At 41.3% G+C, this 14455-nt stretch overlaps 1 protein-coding gene and 1 pseudogene across 6 annotated transcripts in view; both read right to left on the minus strand.

Moving 5' to 3' along the window:
• KANK1 (KN motif and ankyrin repeat domains 1) overlaps positions 1–14455 on the minus strand; it is a 276823-nt gene that overhangs the window by 77857 nt on the left and 184511 nt on the right. Inside the window, exon 1 of one of the 6 annotated variants that reach the window (XM_057298779.2) lies at positions 6240–6310. The exons of the other annotated variants lie outside the window; for them this stretch is intronic. The gene's annotated coding sequence lies outside the window, so the exon portion shown is untranslated. Of the gene's footprint in view, positions 1–6239; positions 6311–14455 lie in introns of those variants that run through there. 6 annotated transcript variants of the gene reach the window in all.
• Positions 8146–8510, minus strand: LOC106635087 (eukaryotic translation initiation factor 1-like; annotated as a pseudogene).

Consider the following 14455-nt stretch of genomic DNA (forward strand, 5'->3'; position numbering starts at 1 on the left):
AAGCCAAACCCAAATTTACTAGGAGAAAGGAAATAATAAAGATCAGAGCAAAAATAAATGAAATTGAGATTAAAACATTACTGAAGATCAACAAAACAAGTTTAGTTAAAAAAAACTGACAAAACTTTAGTAGGACTAACTAAAAAGAGAGGACCCAAATAAATAAAATCAGAAACAAAAAAGATACAAAACAGAGACCATAGGAGTACAAAGAATCATTAGAGACAATTGCCAACAAATTGAAAAATCTAGAAGACAAAAATACATTCCTGGAAATATACAACCAAAATTGAACCACGAAGAAAGAGAAAACCTCGACAAACCAATAGCAAGTGATAAGATCAAAGCTATAATTAAAAGTCTCCTATCAAAGAAAAGTCCAGGATCTGATGAATTCTATTAAACATTTCAAGAAGAACTATAATAATTCTACTCAAACTCTTCAAAAAAAAAAAAAAATTGAAGAGGAAGGAATGCTCAAACTCATCCTGCAAGGCGGGCATTACCCTGATACCAAAACCAGATAAGACCACCAAAAAAAAAAAAAAAAAAAAAAAAAAAAAAGACAACAATAGGCTAATTTCACTGATGAACACAGATAGAAAAATCCTCAACAAAAAATATTAACAAACTGAATTCAGCAAGATATTAAAAAGATCATTCAACATTATCAAGTGGGATTCACCCCAGGGATGCAAAGATGGTTCAGCATATGCGAATCAATAAATGTGATACACATTAACAGAACCAAGAACAAAAACCATATGACCATTTCAATAAGTGCTGAAAAGTATTCAATAAAATTCAATATCCCTTTTGATAAAAACCCTCAACAAACCGGGTACAGAGGAAACATACCTCAAAATAATAAAGGCCATATATGACAAATCCACAGCCGACATCATACCAAACAGGGAAAACCTAAAAGGCTTTCCACTAAGATCTGGAACAAGACAAGGGTGTGCACTTTCACTACTTTCATTCAACATAAAGCGGAAGTCCTGGCCAGTTAGTCAAGAAAAATAAATAAAGGTGTTCATATTGGAAAGAAAGAAGTCAAATTCGCTTTGAATGTAGACGACAGGATCTTCTATTTTTAAAAACCAAAAAACTATTAGAAGTAATAAGTGAATTCAGTAAAGTTGCAGGATACAAAGCCAACATACAAAATTCAGTAGCATTTATATATACCAATAGTGAACAACCTGAAAAAGAAAGAAAGCAATCTAATTTATCGTATCTACACAGAATGTAAAATACCCAGGAATATTTTGTTTTTTTTTGAGACAGGGTTTTGCTCTGTCACCCAGGTTTGCACTCTGTCACCAATGCAGTGAGCACTGCAGTCTTCATTTCTTGGTCTCAAGCTTTGCACTCTGTCACCAATGCCGTGAGCGCTGCAGTCTTGATTTCTTGGTCTCGAGCTTTGCACTCTGTCACCAGTGCAGTGAGCGCTGCAGTCTTGATTTCTTGGTCTCAAGCTCTGCAGTCTGTCACCAGTGCAGTGAGCGCTGCAGTCTTGATTTCTTGGTCTCAAGCTGTGCAGTCTGTCACCAGTGCAGTGAGCGCTGCAGTCTTGATTTCTTGGTCTCAAGCTCTGCACTCTGTCACCAGTGCAGTGAGCGCTGCAGTCTTGATTTCTTGGTCTCAAGCTTCGCACTCTGTCACCAGTGCAGTGAGCGCTGCAGTCTCGATTTCTTGGTCTCAAGCTCTGCAGTCTGTCACCAGTGCAGTGAGCACTGCAGTCTTGATTTCTTGGTCTCAAGCTTCGCACTCTGTCACCAGTGCAGTGAGCGCTGCAGTCTTGATTTCTTGGTCTCAAGCTTCGCACTCTGTCACCAGTGCAGTGAGCGCTGCAGTCTTGATTTCTTGGTCTCAAGCTCTGCACTCTGTCACCAGTGCAGTGAGCGCTGCAGTCTTGATTTCTTGGTCTCAAGCTTCGCACTCTGTCACCAGTGCAGTGAGCGCTGCAGTCTTGATTTCTTGGTCTCAAGCTTAGCACTCTGTCACCAGTGCAGTGAGCGCTGCAGTCTTGATTTCTTGGTCTCAAGCTTCGCACTCTGTCACCAGTGCAGTGAGCGCTGCAGTCTTGATTTCTTGGTCTCAAGCTTTGCAGTCTGTCACCAGTGCAGTGAGCGCTGCAGTCTTGATTTCTTGGTCTCAAGCTGTGCAGTCTGTCACCAGTGCAGTGAGCGCTGCAGTCTTGATTTCTTGGTCTCAAGCTTCGCACTCTGTCACCAGTGCAGTGAGCGCTGCAGTCTTGATTTCTTGGTCTCAAGCTTTGCAGTCTGTCACCAGTGCAGTGAGCGCTGCAGTCTTGATTTCTTGGTCTCAAGCTGTGCAGTCTGTCACCAGTGCAGTGAGCGCTGCAGTCTTGATTTCTTGGTCTCAAGCGATCCTCTGACTTCAGCCTCCCAAGTAGCTGCAACCACAGGCACATGCCACCACGTCTGGCTAATATTTTGATTTTTTTTTAAGAGATGAGGTCACACTATGCTGCCCAGGCTGGCCTCAAACTCCTGGGCTCAAGCAACTCTCCCGCTTTGGCCTCTCGAAGTGTTGGGATTGCAGGTGTCAGCCACTGTGCCTGGCCCCAGAGAATCAATTTAACCAAAGCTGTGAAAGATCTTTACAAGGATCACTATAAAAAACTGATTAAATAAATAGAAGATGAATCAAAAAATGGAAAAGATATTATTCCATGCTCATGGATTGAAAGAATATTGTTAAAATGACAATCCTACCCAAAGCAGTTTACTGATTCAATGTAATCCCTATCAAAATACCAACAATATTCCCCATAGAAACAGAGCAGACAATCCTAAATTTTATATGGAACCACAAATAACCAAAGCAATCTTGAGCAAAAAGAGCAAAGCTGGAGGCCTCACACTACTTGACTTAAAAATATACTACAAGGCTATAGTAGCCAGATCAGCACAGTACTGGCATAAAAAACAGACACAGACACCGACTGAACAGAATAGTGAACCCAGATATAAATCCATGCCATTTGCAGCCAAATAATTTTTGACAGAGGTGCCAACAATATGCAACAGGGAAAGGACAGTCTCTTCAATAAATGGCACTGGGAAAAGTGGACAACTGTATGTAGAAGAATGAAACTAGACCTCTATCTCTCACCATGTACAAATATCAAATACAAATGGATTTAGACTTAAATCTAACACCTGAAATTATAAAACTACTAAAAGAAAACATTGGGGAAATGCTCCGGGACATTGGTCTGGGCAAAAATTTTTTGTTGAAGTTCTCAAAAGCATAGGCAACAAAAACGAAAACGGACAAATGGGATTACATCAAGCTGAAAAGCTTCTGCACAGCAAAGGAAACACTCAAACAAGGTGAAGAAACAACCCATAGAATGAGAGAAAGTATTTGCAAACTACCCATCTGACAAGATAAATAACCAGAATATATAAGGAGCTCAAACAACTCAATAGCAAAAAGTCATTAATCTGATTTTAAAAAGGGCAAAAGGCCTGAACAGGTATTTCTCAACAGAGGACAAATGAACAAAGGGTATAAGAAGTGCTCAACATCAGTAATTATCCAGAAAATGCAAATCAAAACCACAATGAGATATAATCTCACCCCAATTAGAATAGCTTTTATCAAAAAAGACAGGGAATAACATGCTGGTGAGGACGCAGAGAAAGAAAAATCCTCACACATTGTTGGGGGGAATGTAAATTAGTACAGCCACTATAGAAAACAGTTCAGAGGTTCCTCAAAAATGTAAAAGTAGAATACTATATGATCCAGCAATTCCACTACTATTTATCTAAAAGAAAGAAAACCAATATATTGAAGAGAGATCTGTACTTGCATGTTTATTGCAGCACTATTCATAATAGACAAAATACGGAATCAACCTAAGTGTCCATCAATGGATGAATAAAGAAAATGTGGAGGCCAAGGCAGGTGGATCGCTTGAGTCCAGGAGTTTGAGACCAGCCTGGACAACATAGCAGGACTCTGTCTCTACAAAATAATAATAAATATTTAAAAAGAAAGTGTGGTAAAAATACACAATAGAATATTATCCAGCCATAAAAAGAATTAAATCCTGTCGTTTGGAGCAAGATGGATGAAACTGGGGGTCATTATGTTCAGTGAAACAAGCAAAGCACAGAAAGACAATGTCGCATGTTCTCACTCAGATGTGGGAGCTACAAAAGTGAATCTCATGAAGATAGAGAGTAGACTAGTGGTTACCGGAGGCTGGGAAGGGTAGCGGGGATGGGGAATGAAGAGCAGTAGATTAATGGGTACAAATACACTTAGAAGAAATAAGACTTGGTGTTCGATAGATCAGTAGGACAACTACAGTTAACATTAATCAAGTGTAAAGATCTCATGAAAACTCACTATTACAAGAAAAGAATCAGGGTAACTGCCCCCATGATTCAATTACCTCCCATCGAGTCCCTCCCACAACACACGAGATTATGGGAACTACAATTCAAGATGAGATCTGGGTGAGGATACAGCCAAACCATACCACCGTATTTGAAGAGTTCCCATGATAGCATCTGCCTCCTTGTGTCCCAAAGTGGGCATGAGTGTGTTGAACCTTCCTAGAACCCTTCACTGCTCACCCATTCTACATCATGAAAGTAAACATTAGTATCTTTCCAAGAGTGTACACAAGGGCTGCACTGCCAAGGAACAGGTTAAAACCATCTCAGAGCCTGCAAATGCTTTCAGAATCCCGTGCTGGCTCTGCTCCAGCTGGGTCTGAGACCCACACAGCTTCCTGAACATTTACAGATAACTGACACTTGCAAAGTTTCTTTCCAAGAAACTGTCTATGGTGAAGGTTTATCAGACCATGAAAACCTAGGCCGAAAATCAGCTGTTCTGCTACAAAAGAAAGCAGCAATAGACAGTCTAAAGAAGAGCATCAGAATGAAAATCAGAATGATTAAACTTTCTCTTTTTCAGTTAACCAACTTTATGTTTCTTCCTGACTTGGGAGGAAAATAATTTTATGACTCGGTATAGGTACATTAAAACAGTATTTACTGATTTGCTTTCATTTGTTTGTAATAGATTTAGGGAAAACAGACCCTGGCAGAAACCTAAACCTTGACTTTATAAATATGACTGTGTTAGTGGGGTCTTGCTCTTACTGAGCAAGCATTCCTACTGCTGGTAGTTTCAACCAAAACATCAGTGCTTTCACCTATTTAAGCATTAAAGAACAACAATGTAGTAGCCACAGATATGTTAGTTTAGTATGATTTGAAAGGCTTTCTGTTCATTTATTTATTTTAAATGTACAGTTCTCATTTATTTTCTGCTTAGCAAAAATTTTTCCTTTAATTCCACTGAGATTGGATTCTTGTATGACCTTCTCTGATCAACTCTTAAATTGATGAATATTGTTAATGACAAGCTCAAGTGTGCCTGGGACTGTCACTAAGTAAAAGGGGGACATGTAACACATCCTGAGATTCTTTTTTTTCTGAAAACAAGTTTTACTTAAATAAGGGTTTAGGCCTGGCGTGGTGGCTCACGCCTGTAATCCTAGGACTTTGGGAGGCCAAGGTGGGTGGATCACCTGAGGTCAGGAGTTTGAGACCAACCTGGCCAACAAGGTGAAACCCCATCTCTACTAAAAATACAAAAATTAGCCAGGCGTGGTGGCGGGTGCCTGTAATCCCAGCTACTCGGGAGACTGAGGCAGGAGAATCACTTGAATCCAGGAGGCGGAGATTGCAGTGAGCTGAGATCGCGCCACTGCACTCCAGCCTGGGCAACAGAGCAAGACCCTGTCTCAAAAAAAAAAAAAAATTAATTTTTGTATAAGGTGTAAGGAAGGGATGCAGTTTCAGCTTTCTAAATATAGCTAGCCAGTTTTCCCAGCCCCACTTATTAAACAGGGAATGCTTTCTTCATTTCTTGTGTTTGTCAGGTTTGTCAAAGATCAGATGGTTGTAGATGTGTGGTGTTATTTCTGAGGCCTCTGTTCCATTCCATTAGTGTCTATCTCTGTTTTGGTACCAGTACCATGCTGTTTTGGTTACTGTAGCTTTGTAGTATAGTTTGAAGTCAGGTAGCGTGATGCCTCCAGCTTTGTTCTTTTGGCTTAGGACTGTCTTGGCAATGTGGGCTCTTTTTTGGTTCCATATGAACTTTAAAGTAGTTTTTCCCAATTCTGTGAAGAATGTCATTGGTAGCTTGATGGGGATGGCACTGAATCTATAAATTACCTTGGGCAGTATGGTCATTTTCACAATATTGATTCTTCCTATTCATAAGCATGGAATGTTCTTCCATTTGTCTGTGTCCTCTTTTATTTCGTTGAGCAGTGGTTTGTACTTCTCCTTGAAGAGGTCCTTCACATCCCTTGTAAGTTGGATTCCTAGGTATTTTATTCTCTTTGAAGCAATTGTGAATGGGAGTTCACTCATGATTTGGCTTCTACCCATCTGACAAAGGGCTAATATCCAGATTCTACAAAGAACTTAAACAAATTTACAAGAAAAAATCAAACAATCCCATCAAAAAGTGGGCGAAGGATATGAACAGACACTTCTCAAAAGAAGACATTTATGCAGCCAACAGACACATGAAAAAATGCTCATCATCAATGGCCATCAGAGAAATGCAAATCAAAACCACAGTGAGATACCATCTCACACCTGTTAGAATGGCGATCATTAAAATATCAGGGAACAACAGGTGCTAAAGAGGATGTGGAGAAATAGGAACACTTTTACACTGTTGGTGGGAGTGTAAACTAGTTCAACCATTGTAAAAGACAGTGTGGCGATTCCTCAAGGATCTAGAATTAGAAATACCACTTGACCCAGTGATCCCATTACTGGATATATACCCAAAGGATTATAAATCATGCTGCTATAAAGACACATGTACACGTATGTTTATTGTGGCACTATTCACAATAGCAGAGACTTGGAACCAACCCAAATGCCCATCAATGATAGACTGGATTAATAAAACGTGGCACATATACACCACGGAATACTATACCGCCATTAAAAAGGATGAGTTCATGTCCTTTGTAGGGACATGGATGAAGCTGGAAACCATCATTCTGAGCAAACTATTGCAAGGACAGAAAACCAGACACTGCATGTTCTCACTCATAGGTGGGAACTGAACAATGAGCACACTTGGACACAGGGCGGTGAACATCACACACTGGGGCCTGTTGTAGGGTGGGGGGAGGGGGGCGGGATAGCATTAAGAGAAATACCTAATGTAAATGACGAGTTAATGGGTGCAGCACACCAACATGGCACATGTATGCATACGTGACAAGCCTGCATGTTGTGCACATGTACCCTAGAACTTAAATTTAAAAAAAGGGTTTAAATACATTACACATAACATTAAAACTGGAGGGGAAAAAAAACAAACAAACCTCAAAACCAGTTGGTTACTTCCCATGACACTGGACAGCTGTTGCCATTAAGTTGCAAGCTCTACAGCTAGCTACATGACTGGTACATCAGTTTTGAGATTTGTTCCCTTGTCAAAGGTTTAACTTTGATGGAAGGTTGGTCTCACATTCTGGTGTTTGGACATCCCTTAGCTAGGGCATGTCTGGTCAAAAAGACCTTTGTGGCAAGCCAGATGTCCTATCAGCTCGCTATTGGGAAGGGGGCCTCTCTAAAACTCTGCCCCTGGTCAGGTTATAGACACCAGGGGATCTTTCTTTGACCACCAAAGGCTCCCTTCCAGTGGTAGAGTTGCTGTTGCTGCCTTACCCCATCCTCTCCTCTTAGATTCACCAAGGATTGTTCGGGTGGTGACAGTCTCTTAGGGCAGGGAACTCTGCAGAGGGAGAGCGGAGGAGCTTCTGGCCAGACGTAGTTGTCTATGATCTTAGGGCTCTAGATGTGGCTGAAACATGACAGTATTGCTTTGTTTCAGGCTTGACACTGCCAGGCGCCTACTGCTTGACCTCTGTTTAAATGAGGGACTTCAAGACTAGACAGCATGGCTCTTTCAAGTTTACTGCATGAAGGAATTACACTAGGTCAAGTTAAAAGCAGACCACAAATGGTTACATTATACAAAGCTGTGAGGTTTTTAAACTTGTGACAAGGGACAGAAAGGAAATTCTACTCATTGCAAGGAAAACCTCATTCAAGCTTCAGCGAGCCACAGCACTAAAAACCCATGAACATTTAGCTGGTTGTCCTTAGCCATTCCAATCTCTAAGAGGAACTGGCACATGTTCTTGTGCTGGTCACCCTGTAGCTGAATGACCTCCATATTCTGGATGCTCAATTACAGTATCATTGCAGGCAAATTTCTTTTTAAATGCCTTCATTGGTTTCTTTTTATCATAATCATCAGCAATCCCTTGGACAGTAGTAAGGGTCTTCCTGCCATTTCTCTGTTGGATGAATTCTTATATGGATATAATCCTCAGTGCCAGCAGGACAGGTATCACCCTTACTTGTATCAGCAAAGGGGTGGAAAGAGTGGAGGTTCTGGACTGTGGACATACGATTCTTTTTCCTCAGTGGAAATGGCTGCAAAAGCGGGCGGTGGCGGGAGAAGGGGGAGATGAGTCCTTGGCAGTGGCGGCTCAGTGACTCGGGCCTCTTCAGATTCTTAACGTTAAAACACTAGTGCTTGATACGGTTTGGATTTGTGTCCCCACCCAAATCTTATGAGTTATAATCCTCCGTGCTGGAAGAGGGGCCTGGTGGGAAGCGATTAGATCATGGGGGCGGACTTCCCCCGAGAACTGGTTGTTTGAAAGTGCATAGCATTACCTTCTTCCCTCTTTTTCTCCTGCTCCCACCACATAGGACGTACCACCTTCCCCTTCGCCATCCACCATGATTGTAAGTTTCCTGAGGCTTCCCAGCCATGCTTCTTTACAGCCTGTGGAACTGTGAGTCGATTAAGCCTTTTTTCTTTATAAATTACCCAGTCTCAGGTAGTTCTTCATAGCAGTACAAGAACAGACTAATACAGTTCTCAAAGTGGGTTCCCAGAACAGCAGCATCAGCATTATTTTCTGGGAACTTGTTAGAAATCCAAATTTTGGGGCCCATCGCAGACCTACTGAAGCAGGAACTCTGGGTTTGGGGCCCTGCAATCTGCATTTTGATAACCCGCTAGGTGACTCTGAGGTAGGCCAAAAGTTCTCAAAATCCCTATCTTCAAAGATGGGTTAACTGGGAAAACAATTATGCCCTAAGGCTCCAAGAGCCAAGAATATCCTCTGATCTTAAGAAAACGATACCTAGGGATTTAGAAAACATCCTCCAGGAAGCCTAACTTTGTTTCACTCATTTATTCAAAAATATTGACTGAGAACTCAGCATGTAATAGGCACAGTGCTGGGCACTACAGTGGTGAACAAAATAAACTCAGTTCTTGCCTTTTTGAGGCTTATAGGCACGAACTATATGTGCACAAACAAAAAAAGTTATAAACGTATTATGCTAAATGCTACGAAGGAGAAAAAAACAGGTGTTGAGTGAGAATAACAGAGGTACCCTTCCTTAGGACTGCAGTTGAGGGTATGCAGATGTATAGGAATGGGTGGCCCTTAAGGGTCTTTCCACGGAAACAACATTGAAACCAAGACCTGAAGGATAAGTAGGAGTTAACTAGGGGAAAGGTGGAAGGTAAAAATGGTCCCAGGAACAGCATACAGCCCAGAAATAGACCCACACAAATGTGCCTATGCGATTTTTGACAAAGGCATTTCAGAAAAGAAAAACTCTTTCAGAAAAGGAAGGAAAGTCTTTTCAACAAACAGTGCTACAGCAATATGGTATCTATAGTCAAAATAATGAATCTTCTTAACCTTCTGTCTTATACAAAAGTTAATTCCAAATGAATCTTAAATCTAAAATTAAAAAAAAAACTATAGAACTTAAGAAAACCTAGAAGATCTTTAAGACCTAGGGCTTGGAGAGGTCTAGACATAATACCAAAAGTAAGAGCCACAGAAATAAAAATTGACAATGTGGTCTTCATCAAAATTACAATCTTTTTTTTTCTTTAAAAGGTCTGGAGGCTCGGGGCCAGAAAGAGCTCCATATATTTCAGCTACTGGGTTTTTAAGAGAGGGAAAGAGTAGGTTGGGCTGAAGTGAGAGGTAAGCAAAGGCTAAGTTATGCGATTTCCTTAGTCCTGTTGGTCATAGTAGGAAGACTAGGTTTTCTTCTAAGTTAAAAGTCATTGATGGGTTTAAGCGGATGAGTAAAATAAAATAAATGATCTTATTTTTAAGTGTTTTGTTTATGCATAGGCTTCTTACTATCTTTAAAGAGAGGCAGCTCTGGGCTTTGTTTATCATCACGGGGAAAGGACACTGGGTATTCCAGGAATAGTTTATTTAGATTTCACATAGAGGATTTCACATTGAAGATATAACCAACCCTTCCATTTAAAAAATACATGTATTTTTTCCACTGTTTAAAGCAGAATGGAACTGGGTATGGTGGTTCATGCCTGTAGTCCCAGTACTTGTGAGGCTGAGACAGGAGTTCGAGGCTGTAGTGAGCTATGATTGCACCTGTGAAGAGCCACTGCATTCCAGCCTGGGCAACTTAGGAAGAGCCTATACCACCCCCACATCACCACCACCAAGAAAACAGAAAGGCTCATGCCAAATGGAAATTTCCCATATTTTCTTGTGTTTTATTAAGAACATACAAGTTCCTAACTTAAGCTTTACAGAGGTCAAGTGTCTGACCTAGAAGGGGCTTTACAATTTGCTGCCTGATAAAAGCTCTCACAATGTTAAATTTATGTTACCAACGCAGCATACGCACCTCACCTGAAAATGGTTATGGGAAAAGCTGTAACCAGAGACTGAATCTGGAGTTTAAAAAGGCAGAACCAAATCAAAACCACAGTATCACCTCATACTCATTAGGATGGCCACTATTAAAAAAAACCAAGAACAAACAACAACAAAAAAACAAAGCATCGGTAGCATGTAGAGAAACCGGAACCCTACATTGGTGAGGGTTGTTGGTGAAACTGTAAAATGGTGCAGCTGCTACAGAAAACAATATAGAGGTTCCTCAAAAAAATAAGAAATAGAACTACCATATGATTCAAGAACCCTACTTCTGGGTATATGCCCAAAAGAACTAAAAACAGGAACTCGAAGAGACATTTGTATCCCCATGTTCACTACAGAATTATTCACAATGACCAACATGCAGAAGCAACCTAAAAGTCCATTAACAGATGAACGCCTAAGGAAAATGTGGTATATGCATACAACGGACTATTATCTAGCCTACAAAAAAGGAAATTCTATCACATGCTACAACATGAATAGAATGGAAACTTGAAGACACTATGCTAAGTGAAATAAGCCAATCACAAAAAGCCAAATTTCTATGACATATACATGTAATTAAACTCATAGAAACAGAAAGTAGAAAGGTTGGTGCCAGGGGCTGGCGCAAGGGGGAAACAGAGAGTTGTTTGATGAGTATAGCATTTTAGTCATGTGAAATGGAAAAGTTCTAGAGATCTGTCATGGCATTGTGCATACAGTTAACAATAATGAAATGTACACTTAAACATTCAGAGGGCAAATCTATGCTATGTGTTTTTCACCACAATAGAAAAAAAAGGAAAAAAGTAGAAGTAGCATTTACGGTGCTCCAGTCACACTGAAGGTCAAGCTGCCTTATGTTGCTATCCTTTAGTGGAAATAAACCTCACTTAAGCTTTTCCCTTTTTAATATAGGAGACTCAGAACATTCGCTGCTTTTTTATTGTCACAGACTCTCCTGCTAGGACAAGCACATCCCTTTAGTGATTCTTCAAGAGTTCTGCTGACGTTCACCTACCCATGCTAGACAGGCAAATATTCAGGCACCGGGAGGGAGTGGGGGCATCTGCCATGGAGATGTCCTTTAAAAATGGGAAATGACTGAAAAAGCCTGATCCCATTCTGTTGAGGAATGCCTTGGAGAATAGCAGTATGGTCACAGACTGACCAATGACAGGCCACACCCAGGAGACAGAGCCTTGTCCCCCGGTCAGCATGAGGTAGAGGCAAAAGGGAAGACCACTGGCTCAGCCCCACCCATTTCCCAAGGACACTTCCATAGCCTCTAATTCAAATATCAACCACTTCTGCCATGTTCAGCTGAGAAAATTCAACAAGCCAGGGGAAACAGATTCCACAGACGGGACTTAAACTCTTTCCTCCTCACGTGAAGGTCTTGTCTCTCCCTCTCTCCTTCTGAACAGGCTCTGACAGCAAGGTCTCAACTCCACCACGCTGGGAAAGGCGCCCGACTGTGGGACCTGCCAGATAAAAGGCTTCACCCCTAACCCAGGCCTGAAAGGTTGGGCTCAAGCCAGAGACACAGGATGAAGCCATGTCACAAGAAGACTGGCTCCCAGAGCCTGCAGTCTGACAGCAAGAAAGTGCCAAAAGTGCCTAGCTCCTGCAACGAGGCCCTGGGGCATTACTAAACTTTCAGCCTCTTAGGGCAGTAACACCTAAAGGGCAGGGTCTGAGGCAAGGAGGAAGCCAGAAGGCAAGATCCTCAAACTCTGTGAATCCTGGGACCCAGTTACAAAGGGGAAAGGCCTGTTAATACATGTGTCATACTAAAGCAAAATTAATTTACAAGCATTTGATTGAAACTCTGAGTAAGCAGGTAGGGAGAAGCAAAAACAAAATGTTTTAGCCATCAAGGGAAGGGAAATAGTCATTAATGGCAAAATATTTATTGTTTCTAAGTTAAGGTATCTGAAATCTCAATGACATTGCTTTTATTTGTTCTATACTACTTAAAAATATATAAAAACTGTGTGTTGATAAGCACTTACATAGGTCAACACTTTCTAACCACCTCGCTACTCAAAGTGTAGACCCCTGGGCAATCTTAGCAGCATCTGCCTGACTTGATTTTAAAAAGCAGCATTTTGGGCCCTACCCTAGACCTACAGAATCAATCTGCATTCCAGCAAGACCCCCAGGTGATTTGTATGCACACTGAAGTGGAAGGAGCACTGGTTTAACCTTTATTTTTCCTCATCAAGTCTTAAGCTTCCTAACCCATTACCTTTTATCTGGAGCAACCTACAGTAATGGTTCACAATCTTGGATTTTTTTTTTTTTTTTTTTTTTTAGACAGAATTTTGCTCTTGTTTCCCAGGCTGGAGTGCAATGGAGTGATCTCCACTCACCGCAACCTCTGCCTCCCGGGTTCAAGCGATTCTCCTGCCTCAGCCTCCCGAGTAGCTGGGATTACAAGCGTGTGCCATCATGCCCGGCTAACTTCTTGTATTTTTAGTAGAGACGAGGTTTCACCACGTTAGCCAGGCTGGTCCCGAACTCCTGACCGCAGGTGATCCACTCGCCTTGGCCTCCTAGAGTGCTGGGGTTACAGGCGTGAGCTACCACGCCCGGCTGGATGATTACTAGAATTACTGTCTAGGTCTCACCGAAGACCAATTGAACTATTCTCTGGGGGCGAGACCTGAGCAGAAGTATATTTCAAAGCTCCTCCAGGAGATTCCCACTGCTACATTTGAGAGTTCCTGGTCTATTCCAGTGGTTCTCAAAACGTGTTCCGAGATCAGCAGCATCACCATCACTAGGGAACTTGAACTTGGCAGAAAACCACATTTCTTTTTCCTTTCTCCCTTTCTCTCTCTCTCTCTCTCTCTCACACACACACACAAATGCATATTGTGACTATGCTTATTAAAAAGGAACTCAGTAAAACTTGAGGAAATTCTCAGAAAGCAGGTATTCTGGTATCTCTTTCAAACAATATATTGGTACCTGAAACAAAAATATTTATGTCTTAGAAGGGTGACTTAAAATTCATTTAAAAATGTGGATGCTGCTAGGGGCTCATGGGGTCATAGGGTCAAAGCAGACAACGGATGAGAAAACGATTAGAGTGGTAAATATATTATATTGTCCCTTCTGGTTGAGTTAGTGTTTGAAAAAAAAAATTCTATTGTCCTGTGAGTGGTTTGCAAACAAGTGACACTCTATGGGGCTTACCTGGTAGCAAGAGAATAGTAGTTCCTCCAAATCTGATAATATAGTATTCCAAGGTTCTCCCAGAGATTTTGATTCAGTGAGTCTGACACGGTGTTAAAATTTACATTTCTAACAAACATTCTCAACTGATTCTTGTCTTCAGCAAAATTTGGAAAACACCCTGCCTTCTAAGACTGCTATTCTCTGGGCCACCGTTTCTCAAAGTGTGGCCGTGGACCAGCGATGTCAGCATCACCTGGGGACTTATTAGAAATGCTTGGGCCCCACAACGGGCTACTGAATCAGAAACTCTTCAGGTAAGTCCAGTCATCAGTGTGTTAACCGCTGCATGTGGCCATTTTCAAAACTTACATCTTTTAAGTAAAAACTATCTGCTCTTATTCAAATACCTAATTTTTGGTAAGAAGCCACTCAATTTCAGCCTCAGTTTGT

This window comes from Pan paniscus, chromosome 11 (assembly GCF_029289425.2).
Source record: "Pan paniscus chromosome 11, NHGRI_mPanPan1-v2.0_pri, whole genome shotgun sequence".
NCBI classification, from domain to species: domain Eukaryota; kingdom Metazoa; phylum Chordata; class Mammalia; order Primates; family Hominidae; genus Pan; species Pan paniscus.